The sequence below is a fragment of the Capra hircus genome, chromosome 13, assembly GCF_001704415.2.
Source record: "Capra hircus breed San Clemente chromosome 13, ASM170441v1, whole genome shotgun sequence".
Taxonomy (NCBI): Eukaryota; Metazoa; Chordata; class Mammalia; order Artiodactyla; family Bovidae; genus Capra; species Capra hircus.
In genome coordinates this window covers 59,023,126-59,037,744 of record NC_030820.1, presented here as the reverse complement: position 1 = coordinate 59,037,744, position 14,619 = coordinate 59,023,126, and positions in this window count along the sequence as shown.

The window sequence follows — 14,619 nt, the reverse complement described above, 5'->3', positions numbered from 1 at the left end:
GAGACAGACTCAGTCCCTGACCTCGGAGAACTTACGGTCTCGTGAGGGAGATCCAATCAAATAACCACAAAGATAAATGTAAAGTTTCAAATCCTTAAGTACTGAGAGGGTGGCTCATGGCATTGTGCTCCGAAGGACATATGACATAGATGTGTAACTTAACATGGACTGTGGTGACATGCTTCCCTGAGGTAGCCAGGTTTAGCCAAGTTCTGAAGGGGTTGACCAGCTCCTGTTAAAAACATGACCCCAAAGTTCTTTAACACTGTTATCATCTATGTCCCCTTTCCTTTGAAGCTCAGGGAGCCTGTGACTGCTTTGGCAATTTTTGCATTATTTAGGATATGGTCTGTGACAGAAACCTAAAGGAAGTCAGTCCTGGAAGGACTGATGCTAAAGCTGAAGCTCCAATCCTTTGGCCACCTGATCCAAAGAACTGATTCATTAAAAAGACCCTGATGCTAGGAAAGATTGAAAGCAGGAGGAGAAGTGGACAACAGAGGATGAGATGGTTGGATGGCATCACTGACTCAATGGACATGAGTTTGAGCAAGCTCCAGGAGATGGTGATGAACAGGGAAGCCTGGCGTGCTACAGTCCATGGGGTCGCAAAGAGTTGGACATGACTGAGCGACTGAACTCAACTGTGACAGAAACCAAATTAACTGGCTGAAATGAAGCAGAAGTTGGTGTCTTGGGACGTTCCTGGTGGTCTAGTGGCTAAGACTTGACACTCCCAACACAGAGGGCCCGGATTTGATCCCTAGAGAGGGAACTAGATCCCACATGCCGCAACAAAATGAAGATCCTGTGTGCCACAACTAAGACCCGGTACAGCCAAATAAATATATAAAAAAAAGAGGGGGATGGAAATCCCATCTCACTGAAACCAGGGCAGCAGATGAGAAATGCCCTATGACAGCAGTCCCCCTGAAGACAGAACTGACCTTGTGGCAGCTCCTCACAAGACTGCCTGACTTCCCATGTTCCCACAGATCCCAGGAGTTCCACCAAGGCTCAGGTCAGCTGTAGTCAAACCTTGCCTACATGGTCTAGGTGGATATGCGCAAGGTTGTCAGGGCACCAGTACAGAGCATTTCCCTAAAGAGAGTCCTTCCCGGAGAACAAGAAACACAACAACCCTATGAGAGTTTCCAGGGTGATGTGAGAAGAGCTGTGGGCAGGGAGGAGGGAGTCCTGGGTTCTAGATTTGGCATTGCCAGTGACTTGCTGCATCACTTGGGTAAGTTCTTCCCCCTCTCTGAGCTTCTGTAAAGACAAGGGGTTTGTCTAGATGATCTTCAACAGCTGGGAAGGCTTTAATGATCTTTGATTCCAGAACAGTGCCTGACACATAGTAGAAGCTTAAACAAGAGTTGTTGAATGTATGGCAAAGGGAAATTCACAGTGCAGATTCATAATGTAATCACTGTGAGATCTGTGCTGTTAAGACTCTGTTGTTGTTCAGTCACTCAGTTGTGTCCGACTGTTTGCCACCCCATGGGCTGCAGCATGTCAGGCTTCCCTGTTCTTCACTATCTCCCAGAGTTTGGTCAAACTCATGTCCATTGAAATGGTGATACCATCCAGCCATCTCATCCTCTGTCATGCCCTTGTCCTCCTGCTCTTCAATCTTTCCCAGCATCAGGGTCTTTTTCAATGACTCAGCTCTTTGCATTAGGTGGCCAAAGTATTGGAGCTTTAGCATCAGTTCTCCAATATATATTCGGGGTTGATTTCCTTTAGGATTGACTGGTTTGATCTTGCTGTCCAAGGGACTCTCTAGAGTCTTCTCCAGCACCACTGTTCAAAAGCATCAATTCTTTGGTGCTCAACCTTCTTTATAGTTCAGCTCTCACATCTGTACATGACTACTGGAAAAACCATAACTTTAACTACACAGACCTGCGTTAGCAAAGTGATGTCTCTGCTTTTTAATACACTATTTAGGTTTGTTGTAGCTTTTCTTTCTAGGAGCAAGCATGTTTTAATTTCGTGGTTGCTATCACCATCTGCAGTGATTTGGGAGCCTGAGAAAATAAAATCTGTCACTTCATTTGCCATGAAGTGATGGGACCAGATGCCATGATGTTTGCTTTTTTTAATGTTGAGTTTTAGGCCAACTCTTTCATCCTCATCAAGAAGCTCTTTAGTTCCTAGTCCTTAGTCATGTCCGACTCTTTGCAACTGCACAGACTATAGCCCACTAGGCTCCTCTGTCCATGGAATTCTCTTGAAGTGGGTAACCATTCCCTTCTCCAAGGGTTCTTCCCAAATCAGGAATAGAAGCCAGATCTCCTGCATTGCAGGCAGATTCTTTACCATCTGAGCCACCAGGGAATCCCATTTTAAGCCAACTTCTTCACTCCCCTCTTTCATCCTTACCAAGAGGCTCTTTAGTTCCTCTTTGCTTTCTGCCATTAAAGTCATATCATCTGCATATCTGAGATTGTTGATATTTCTCCCGGCAGTCTTGATTCCAGCTTGTGATTCATCCAGCCCTGCATTTCACATGATGTACTCTGCATAGAAGTTAAATAAGCAGGGTGACAGTATACAGCTTTGATGTACTCCTTTCCCAATTTGGAACCAGTCTGTTGTTCCATGTACAGTTTTAACTGTTGCTCCTTGTCCTGCATACAAGTTTCTCAGGAGACAGGTAAGATGGTCTGGAATTTCCATCTCTTTCAGAATTTTCCAATTTGTTGTGATCCACATAGTCAAAGTCTTCAGTGTAGTCAAAGAAGCAGGGTTTTTGTTTTGTTTTGTTTTTTTAATCCTTTGCTTTTTCTATGAACCAGTGGAAGTTGGCAATTTGATCTCTGGTTCCTCTGCTTTTTCTAAATCCAGCTTGTCCATCTGGAAGTGCACAGCTCAAAATTCTAAGGTTAAAAAAAACAGATAGTATAATACAAGTCTTCTTACCCTTCTGACCACCACAGTTAGCATTTGATGTGTCTTTCCAGCATGTTTGTGGTGTCTGTACAGATACAAGCAAGTACATATTTATATAGATTTATTATATGTGGGAGGAAGTGAAGGAAACCACAGTATGTCATTCCAAAATGTGCCTCTTTGACATGAAAATTATTTATACTGAAAACAGGAAGCAGAAAACCCAGAAAACCTCCCCCTTTTCTACCCCTAATGGCAGGATATAAATTCTTTTATTAGAGACAGACATTTCAACCTAGAGATGACACCAGAGGAATCTACAAACAAACCTTCTGTTAGTTTCCCCCCCTGTATTTACCTTCCCACAATCTGCCATCTTTGGAAGCTATAAAGCTTTCTTTTTTCCTGTCGTTTTTCTACCGATTTATTGTTCCTTGTTGAAGACGCTATATAAACTAGAATTCTAACCTGCCATTTTTGAGTTACTTTTTACTTAGTTTCTCCTTCATGATGTGCACTGGAAACGTTAATAAACTGCTTTTTGTAACCTATACTTCGTGTTTTCCTTTCTTCTCTCCCTGATGGGGTTAGGGTGAGGATCACGGGTTAATACTTGTGCAGTGCTAAGAACAGTGCCTGGCACATGTAAGCCCTATTCTTGGAAATCACTTATCAGGTATCTTGGAGAGCATCCATTTTCATGCACAAGCATTCATTTCTTATAAATGACTGCATTGTATTCACTGTGTGAATGTGCCATAATTTACTTAACCATCTGGTTAAATTCATTTAGAATCTGATATTACAAAGACTGGTTCAAAGAGATTCATTCATTCAAGTGTACATGATTCACTTGGCTCCTAGCATGAACCACATGCTTTGGGGCTTCCTGCCCTTTGCACCTTCTGCTCCCTTTTCCTGGCACATTCTTCATCAGCTCTCTTACCACTTGGATGAATACTGTACAACGTCCAGCTCTCAGCTCCAAAGTCCTCTCGAGAAAGGCTCTCTGGCTTCCTGACAGGCCATGTCTGCCTGTGACAAGCTCCTGGGGTCCATCTTGCCCCTCACCTGCCTCTGTGTCCTTTAGTGACTGACTCTCTCCCCTGAAGACTGTGCATGGGGTGTGACCTTCAAGGAACCCCACCATGCACCCTTGGGCCTGGCGCTGAGCCTGTGCCTACCAACCCTTGTTAACTGATGGATACCGTGGGCTTGATTTCTCTCACTTATTTAATCTAAATCTGCAAGAGACTTGAATTTTAGAAAATGCCATTTCCTTGTGCTCAAGATCTCAGGAGCACTTGTGAACCTGAGTGCTGTTAGCAAGTGGAAGCTTGAGGTCACAGCTTATCTAGTTTCTGCCGTGATTCAGGTAACAACGAACACTTGATGCCTGTGTGCTTCATACATGTTATTTGATTTCTCACAGTAACCTTCTGAGGCAGGTGTGATTATTGTCTTCCGTTAGCAATGAGGATATCAAGGCTCAGAGAGAGGATAGAGCCAGTAAGGAGTATCAGTTCAGTTTAGTCGCTCAGTCTTGTCCGACTCTTTGCGACCCCATGAATCACAGCACGCCAGGCCTCCCTGTCCATCACCAACTCCCGGAGTTCACTCAGACTCACATCCATTGAGTCAGTGATGCCATCCAGCCATCTCATCCTCGGTCGTCCCCTTCTCCTCCTGCCCCCAATCCCTCCCAGCATCAGAGTCTTTTCCAATGAGTCAACTCTTCGCATGAGGTGGCCAAAGTACTGGAGTTTCAGCTTTAGCATCATTCCTTCCAAAGAAATCCCAGGGCTGATCTTCAGAATGGACTGGTTGGATCTCCCTGCAGTCCAAGGGACTCTCAAGAGTCTTCTCCAACATGGTAATATTCAAATCCAAGACCAGCTCAGGACACTGGTACTTAGTCTTTTGCTCACTTCTACCTGTGCCCTTGGGGCTCCAGGGGTTGGTTTAGATAATTTTTTGGCCTTTGGATAACTCTCACCCCTCTTCACCTCAAATTTCCCCACCACTTACAACTTTAGATCTCTGTCATCTGTCTGGTGAGCAGAGAATGTTCACATGGGGCCAGAATCTCTCTTGAATTATGACCGCCACTGGGGATTTGGGGACCTGTTTGGCCTGGCTGGAAGGAAAGCTGTCCCATCTCCATGGGGTCAAGTGGTCCCACTTGCTAAGAACCTTTGGTGTCTCTGCTGACTGGGGCCTTGTCCACCAAGTTCCTGGTTGAAAATCATCCAAAAAAGCACAAACCCCTGGCCTGGGGAGGGAGGTTGCAAGCTGACTTGCCATCTTATCAGTTTGAAATCTTTGGATAAACTCCATCACCTTCGGGGAGTTGAGGTGTCCCAAACCTGCCCTGGAAGCAGAGTTGTTGTCAAAACCAACAGTACTGGCTAATCTGGGGGCCCATGAGTCCACAGGTTTGTTCCTAGCAATACAGTAATTGTTACAATACAGAAATTCTGCTGAGAGCCAGTGTTATAGATGGGAAGACTGCAGAGCAGAGAGAGAGTTGAATCAGGGGGAAGGGGTTAGCCCCAGAGCTCTGGAGTCCATTCTTGGTTTCCTCAGCCTTCTCTCATCCCATGGGTCCAAAGGGGAACTTAGTGTCCCTCAGTAGGGACAAGATACAGTTTCTGGCACTGACTCCTTCCCAGAACCCAGAGGTTAGTTAACTCATCTAATGTCACACCAGATCTACCTGCCCCATACCCTCCCGCATCCTTTGGGTCTGTCTCTAGAGGAGGAAAACTCTTTACCTCCTTGCTAGTGAACCAACCCCTGGTCATCCTTCACAGCTCAGCTCAAGGGTGCCCTCCTCTGAGGAGCCCTCCTTGATTTCCCCTGCCCCTCTCCCCGCCTGTCCATCATTCTTCCCATTGCTGTCTCTGGGCCTGCATTTTTCACAGCAGCAGATCCTGATGGTCCAGAGCCGTAGCTTTGGAGTCAGGTGGCTGGGAATTCAAATCTTGGTTCTTTTACTTGGAATATGACTGCAGCCAAATCCCTTCACTGAGCTAGGCCTCAGAACCTTCCTCCACAAAATGGGCTAATTATGATAACTTCAGGTTGTTACCAAACTACATGAAGTAAGGTACATATAAGACCTGGCACAAAATTAGTGCTTAAATTATGGTGGCTGCTATTATCATCAGTAGAAGCTAAAGAACTAAGCTGGGCATTGAGGATGCCAGGTGCTCACTGTGAAGGTGATTGGCCCTTATAAACCTTCCTAATCCAACCCAGGTGGCAGGGAAATGCTGAGGGCATTCCCTTTACACCATGCTCCCTCCACCCCACTGCGCTTTTTGTTCTGCCCTCTTAATGGCTTTTACTCAAAGAACCTGAAGCTATGATTGCCCTTTAGAATGATGCCCCCCTGTGGCTGAATAGCAACCTGCTTTGGGAGGCAGTTGATGGGGAGGTCTTATTTTCATTTCAGGTGTTCATCCAACCAGTTATTTGTTGAGGATTTACTATGTGTCACGCACAGTGCCATCAGGTTGTCAGGATACATAAGTGAAGAAAACAATCCCCCTGCTTCAGGGAGCTTTTAATCTAGTGGAGAGACAAGGGAAATAGAATATATGACACATCGGAAGATGTCAGAAGAATAAAGCAGGACAGAAGGACAGGTAGGGGCCAGGTCCTATAGGGTTCTTGGGGCTTTTAGTAATAAGTTTCTAGGGGTAGTGGGGAGCTCCTGAGGGCTTTAAAGGAAGATGTGGTGGGCTTTAATGGATGTGGAGACTCTGTGTGAACAGATTGTCAGGGGCAAGGAGAACAGGGTGACCAAAAGGAAGTCACTGCAGTTGTTGATGTGAGAGGTGGACAATGGGCCCCGGAGATCGCTGGGGAGGGAGACAAGTGGCTGGATTTGGGATGCATTTGCAGTAGAACCTGGAGGACTTACTGAGGGACTGGACGTGAGGTGAGGCATGAGGCCACTGAGAGAGAGAGAGATGCAGGCACATGGCACGGGAGTTTGCTCAGACTGGGACCCAGGCTGGACACTAGAAGTCCGCAGTGTTAGCTGCTCTGCTTCCTTGGCCTGGCCTGAGACGAGAGTGGATGTAGAATGGGGGGATGGGAGAACATGGTCACAGCCCTCGACAAGGGAGCAAAGTCCATTTTAAAGAAAGAAGGTACCCTTTTTCTTGACCCTGGGAGAAGTTCTGGCAGCAGTCCCCCCCTAAAATGCAGTTAGAAGAACTCACATTTCTGTACCAGCTTCTTCCCCCAATGAACTCAAAGTCAACTTTTTTTTTTTAATTTTTTAATTATTTTTATTTTTTAAATTTTAAAATCTTTAATTCTTACATGCGTTCCCAAACATGAACCCCCCTCCCACCTCCCTCCCCACAACATCTCTCTGGGTCATCCCCATGCACCAGCCCCAAACATGCTGCACCCTACGTCAGACATGGACTGGCGATTCAATTCTTACATGACAGTATACATGTTAGAATTCCCATTCTCCCAAATCATCCCACCCTCTCCCTCTCCCTCTGAGTCCAAAAGTCCGTTATACACATCTGTGTCTTTTTTCCTGTCTTGCATACAGGGTCGTCATTGCCATCTTCCTAAATTCCATATATATGTGTTAGTATACTGTATTGGTGTTTTTCTTTCTGGCTTACTTCACTCTGTATAATTGGCTCCAGTTTCATCCATCTCATCAGAACTGATTCAAATGAATTCTTTTTAACGGCTGAGTAATACTCCATTGTGTATATGTACCACAGCTTTCTTATCCATTCATCTGCTGATGGACATCTAGGTTGTTTCCATGTCCTGGCTATTATAAACAGTGCTGCGATGAACATTGGGGTACATGTGTCTCTTTCAATTCTGGTTTCCTCAGTGTGTATGCCCAGCAATGGGATTGCTGGGTCATAAGGTAGTTCTATTTGCAATTTTTTAAGGAATCTCCACACTGTTCTCCATAGTGGCTGTACTAGTTTGCATTCCCACCAACAGTGTAGGAGGGTTCCCTTTTCTCCACACCCTCTCCAGCATTTATTGCTTGCAGATTTTTGGATCACAGCCATTCTGACTGGTGTGAAGTGGTACCTCATTGTGGTTTTGATTTGCATTTCTCTAATAATGAGTGATGTTGAGCATCTTTTCATGTGTTTGTTAGCCATCTGTATGTCTTCTTTGGAGAAATGTCTATTTAGTTCTTTGGCCCATTTTTTGATTGGGTCATTTATTTTTCTGGAATTGAGCTGCAGAAGTTGCTTGTATACTTTTGAGATTAGTTGTTTGTCAGTTGTTTCATTTGCTATTATTTTCTCCCATTCAGAAGGCTGTCTTTTCACCTTGCTTATAGTTTCCTTTGTTGTGCAGAAGCTTTTAATTTTAATTAGATCCCATTTGTTTATTTTTGCTTTTATTTCCAGAATTCTGGGAGGTGGATCATAGAGGATCCTGCTGTGATTTATGTCGGAGAGTGTTTTGCCTATGTTCTCCTCTAGGAGTTTTATAGTTTCTGATCTTACATTTAGCTCTTTAATCCATTTTGAGTTTATTTTTGTGTACGGTGTTAGAAAGTGATCTAGTTTCATTCTTTTACAAGTGGTTGACCAGTTTTCCCAGCACCACTTGTTAAAGAGATTGTCTTTACTCCATTGTATATTCTTGCCTCCTTTGTCAAAGATAAGGTGTCCATATGTGTGTGGATTTATCTCTGGGCTTTCTATTTTGTTCCATTGATCTATATGTCTGTCTTTGTGCCAGTATCATACTGTCTTGATGAATGTGGCTTTGTAGTAGAGCCTGAAGTCAGGCAAGTTGATTCCTCCAGTTCCATTCTTCTTTCTCAAGATTGCTTTGGCTATTCGAGGTTTTTTGTATTTCCATACAAATCTTGAAATTATTTGTTCTAGTTCTGTGAAAAATGTGGCTGGTAGCTTGACAGGGATTGCATTGAATTTGTAAATTGCTTTGGGTAGTATACTCATTTTCACTATATTGATTCTTCTGATCCATGAACATGGTGTATTTCTCCATCTATTAGTGTCCTCTTTGATTTCTTTCATCAGTGTTTTATAGTTTTCTATATATAGGTCTTTAGTTTCTTTAGGTAGATATATTCCTAAGTATTTTATTCTTTTCGTTGCAATGGTGAATGGAATTGTTTCCTTAATTTCTTTTTCTACTTTCTCATTATTCGTGTATAGGAATGCAAGGGATTTCTGTGTGTTGATTTTATATCCTGCAACTTTACTATATTCATTGATGAGCTCTAGTAATTTTCTGGTGGAGTCTTTAGGGTTTTCCATGCAGAGGATCATGTCACCTGCAAACAGTGAGAGTTTTACTTCTTCTTTTCCAATTTGGATTCCTTTTATTTCTTTTTCTGCTCTGATTGCTGTGGCCAAAACTTCCAGAACTATGTTGAATAGTAGCGGTGAAAGTGGACACCCTTGTCTTGTTCCTGACTTTAGGGGAAATGCTTTCAATTTTTCACCATTGAGGATAATGTTTGCTGTGGGTTTGTCATAGATAGCTTTTATTATGTTGAGGTATGTTCCTTCTATTCCTGCTTTCTGGAGAGTTTTTATCATAAATGGGTGTTGAATTTTGTCAAAGGCCTTCTCTGCATCTATTGAGATAATCATATGGTTTTTATTTTTCAATTTGTTAATGTGGTGAATTACATTGATTGATTTGCGGATATTGAAGAATCCTTGCATCCCTGGGATAAAGCCCACTTGGTCATGGTGTATGATCTTTTTAATGTGTTGTTGGATTCTGATTGCTAGAATTTTGTTGAGGATTTTTGCATCTATGTTCATCAGTGATATTGGCCTGTAGTTTTCCTTTTTTGTGACATCTTTGTCAGGTTTTGGTATTAGGGTGATGGTGGCCTCATAGAATGAGTTTGGAAGTTTACCTTCCTCTGCAATTTTCTGGAAGAGTTTGAGGAGGATAGGTGTTAGCTCTTCTCGAAATTTTTGGTAGAATTCAGCTGTGAAGCTGTCTGGACCTGGGCTTTTGTTTGCTGGAAGATTTCTGATTACCGTTTCAATTTCCGTGCTTGTGATGGGTCTGTTAAGATTTTCTATTTCTTCCTGGTTCAGTTTTGGAAAATTGTACTTTTCTAAGAATTTGTCCATTTCTTCCACGTTGTCCATTTTATTGGCATACAACTGCTGATAGTAGTCTCTTATGATCCTTTGTATTTCTGTGTTGTCTGTTGTGATCTCTCCATTTTCATTTCTAATTTTATTGATTTGATTTTTCTCTCTTTGCTTCTTGATGAGTCTGGCTAATGGTTTGTCAATTTTATTTATCCTTTCAAAGAACCAGCTTTTGGCTTTGTTGATTTTTGCTATGGTCTCTTTTGTTTCTTTTGCATTTATTTCTGCCCTAATTTTTAAGATTTCTTTCCTTCTACTAACTCTGGGGTTCTCCAACTCTTCCTTTTCCAGTTGCTTTAGTTGCAGAGTTAGGTTATTTATTTGGCTTTTTTCTTGTTTCTTGAGGTATGCCTGTATTGCTATGAACTTTCCTCTTAGCACTGCTTTTATAGTGTCCCACAGGTTTTGGGTTGTTGTGTTTTCATTTTCATTAGTTTCTATGCATATTTTGATTTCTTTTTTGATTTCTTCTGTGATTTGTTGGTTATTCAGAAGTGTGTTGTTCAACCTCCATATGTTGGAATTTTTAATAGTTTTTCTCCTGTAATTGAGATCTAATCTTAATGCATTATGGTCAGAAAAGATGCTTGGAATGATTTCGATTTTTTTGAATTTATCAAGTTTAGATTTATGGCCCAGGATGTGATCTATCCTGGAGAAGCTTCCATGAGCACTTGAAAAAAAAGTGAAATTCATTGTTTTGGGGTGAAATGTCCTATAGATATCAATTAGGTCTAACTGATCTAATGTATCATTTAAAGTTTGCGTTTCTTTGTTAATTTTCTGTTTAGTTGATCTGTCCATAGGTGTGAGTGGGGTATTAAAGTCTCCCACTATTATTGTGTTATTGTTGATTTCCCCTTTCATACTTAGCATTTGTCTTACATATTGCGGTGCTCCTATATTGGGGGCATATATATTTATAATTGTTATATCTTCTTCTTGGATTGTTCCTTTGATCATTATGTAGTGGCCTTCTTTGTCTCTTTTCACAGCCTTTGTTTTAAAGTCTATTTTATCGGATATGAGTATTGCCACTCCTGCTTTCTTTTGGTCTCTATTTGCGTGGTATATCTTTTTCCAGCCCTTCACTTTCAGTCTGTATGTGTCCCTTGTTTTGAGGTGGGTCTCTTGTAAGCAGCATATAGAGGGGTCTTGTTTTTGTATCCATTCGGCCAGTCTTTGTCTTTTGGTTGGGGCGTTCAACCCATTTACGTTTAAGGTAATTATTGATAAGTATGATCCCGTTACCATTAACTTTATTGTTTTGGGTTCGGGTTTATACACCCTTTTCGTGTTTCCTGTCTAGAGAATATCCTTTAGAATTTGTTGGAGAGCTGGTTTGGTGGTGCTGAATTCTCTCAGCTTTTGCTTGTCTGTAAAGCTTTTGGTTTCTCCTTCGTATTTGAATGAGATCCTTGCTGGGTACAGTAATCTGGGCTGTAGGTTATTGTCTTTCATCACTTTAAGTATGTCTTGCCATTCCCTCCTGGCCTGAAGAGTTTCTATTGAAAGATCAGCTGTTATCCTAATGGGAATCCCCTTGTGTGTTATTTGTTGTTTTTCCCTTGCTGCTTTTAATATTTGTTCTTTGTGTTTGATCTTTGTTAATTTGATTAATATGTGTCTTGGGGTGTTTCGCCTTGGGTTTATCCAATTTGGAACTCTCTGTGTTTCTTGGACTTGGGTGATTATTTCCTTCCCCATTTTAGGGAAGTTTTCAACTATTATCTCCTCAAGGATTTTCTCATGATCTTTCTTTCTGTCTTCTTCTTCTGGGACTCCTATAATTCGAATGTTGGAGCGTTTCATATTGTCCTGGAGGTCTCTGAGATTGTCCTCATTTCTTTTATTATTATTTTTTTTAACTTTTATTTATTTTGGCTGTGCTGGGTCTTCATTGCTGGGTGTTGGCTTTCTCTGGTTGAACTGAACAGGGGCCACTCTCTAGTTGTGATGCATGGGCTTTTCACTGTGGTAGCCTCTCTTGCTGCAGAGCAGAGGCTCCCTAGGGCATGCCAGGCTTCAGTAGTTGCCACACTCTCAGGCCTAGTTGCCCCACTTACGTGGGATCTTCCTGGACCAGGGATCAAACTCGTGTCCTCTGCACTGGCAGACAGATTCCCAACCACTGGACCACCAGGGAATTCCCGTCCTCATTTCTTTTAATTCGTTTTTCTTGTTTCCTCTCTGATTCATTTATTTCTACCATTCTATCTTCTATTTCACTAATCCTATCTTCTGCCTCCGTTATTCTACTAATTGTTGCCTCCAGAGTGTTTCTGATCTCATTTATTGCGTTATTCATTATATTTTGACTCTTTTTTATTTCTTCTAGGTCCTTGTTAAACCTTTCTTGCATCTTCTCAATCCTTGTCTCTAGCCTATTTATCTGTGATTCCATTTTGATTTCAAGATTTTGGATCATTTTCACTATCAATATTCGGAATTCCTTCTCCGGTAGATTCCCTACTTCTTCCACTTTTGTTTGGTTTGGTGGGCAACTCTCCTGTTCCTTTACCTGCTGTGTATTCCTCTGTCTCTTCATCTTGGTTGTATTGCTGCGTTTGGGGTGGCCTTTTTATATTCTGGGAATTTGTGGAGTTCTCTTTATTATGGAGCTTCCTCACTTTGGGTGGGGTTCTATCAGTGGCTTGTCAAGGTTTCCTGGTTAGGGAGGCTTGTGTTGGAGTTTTGGTGGGTGGAGCTGGGTTTCTTCTCTCTGGAGTGCAATGGAGTGACCCATAATGGGTTACGAGACATCAAAGGTTTTGGGATAATTTTGAGCTGCCTGTATATTGAAGTTCAGGGGAGTGTTCCTGTGTTGCTGGAGAATTTGCGTGGTATGTCTTTTTTTGGAATTTGTTGGCCCTTGGGTGGAGCTTGGTTTCGGTGTAGGTATGAAGGCATTAGATGGGCTCCTATTGCTTAATGTTCCCTGAATTCAAGAGTTCTCTAATGTTTTCAGGCTTTGGATTTAAGCCTCCTGCTTCTGGTTTTCAGTTTTATTTTTACAGTAGCCTCTAGACTTCTCCATCTATACAGCACCGATGATAAAACATCTAGGTTAAAGATGAAAAGTTTCTCCACATTGAGGGACACTCAGAGAGGTTCACTGAGTTATAAGGAGAAGAGAAGATGGAGGGGGTAGTTAGAGGTAACTGGAATGAGATGCGGTGAGATCAAAAGAGAAGAGAGCAAGCTAGCCAGTAGTCACTTCCTTATGTGCGCTCTATAGTCTGGACCGCTCAGAGGCATTTACAGAGTTATACAGGGAAGAGGAGAGGGAGGAAGTAGACAGAGGTGACCAGGAGGATCAGAGAGAGGAATGAGTAGGAGAGAGACAAATCCTGCCAGTAACCTGTTCCTTAGGTGTTCTCCACCGTCTGGAACACACAGAGATTCACAGAGTTGGATAGAGGAGAGATGGGGGAGAAAAGAGACAGAGGCCACCTGGTGGAGAAAAAGGAGAGTCCAGAGGAGGAGAGAGTGGTCAAGCCAGTAATCTCGCTCTCAGGTAAACTGGGATAGTGAAGTTTGGGTTTTTAAATGTACAAAATTGACCACAAAAACCTAAGAGCAAAGATTAAAAATCTGTTTTTGAAGACAATGATCTGCTTTTCTGGTTGCCTGATGTCCTCTGCCAGCCTACAGAAGTTGTTTTGTGAAGTTTGCTCAGCGTTGAAATGTTCTTTTGAGGAATTTGTGAGGGAGAAAGTGTTCTTCCCGTCCTATTCCTCTGCCATCTTTCCCCAGTCCTCAAAGTCAACTTTAAAGGGTTCCTGGCTGGGATTTGTTGTTGTTCAGTTGTTAAGTCATGTCTGAGTCTGTGACCCCATGAACTGCAGCACACCAGGCCTCCCTGTCCTTCACGATCTCCTGGAGTTGGCTCAAACTCATGTCCATTGAGTCAGTGATGCCATCCAACCATCTCATCCTATGTCATCCCCTTCTCCTCTTGCCCTCAATCTTTCCCAGCATCAGGGTTTTTTCCAATGAGTTGGCTCTTTGCATCAGGTGGCCAAAGTATTGGAGCTTCACCTTCAGCCTCAGTCCTTCCAATGATGGGCACACTTTATTCTGTGGGCAGCTCAGAAGGGCATTTTCTCAACGCCACTCAAAGCCATCTCCTGAGGGAGCAACCAGATGTGCCCCACACTGTACTTGCAGGGTTGTTTAGCATAGTGTGGTTCACAAAATCAAACAGGAACAACACACGTCCCACAATAGAGATGAATTTAATATGCACTCATTAGAGCATCATGATGACAACTTGCATTTTTCACTCAGTGATGAACTTAGGATATCCTTCTATTAGGACATATCCTGTATGTTGCAATATGTCCTTGGCCAGACCTACTTAGGGCTTCGCAGGTGGTGCTAGTGGTAAAGAACCCACCTGCCAATGCAGGAGATGTAAGAGATGCAGGTTCGATCCCTGGGTCCAGAAGATCCCCTGGAGGAGGGCATGGTAACTCACCCAAGTGTTCTTGTCTGGAGAATCCCAGAACCTGGCAGACTATGGTCCACAGGGTCACAGAGTCAGACACAACTGAAGTGACTT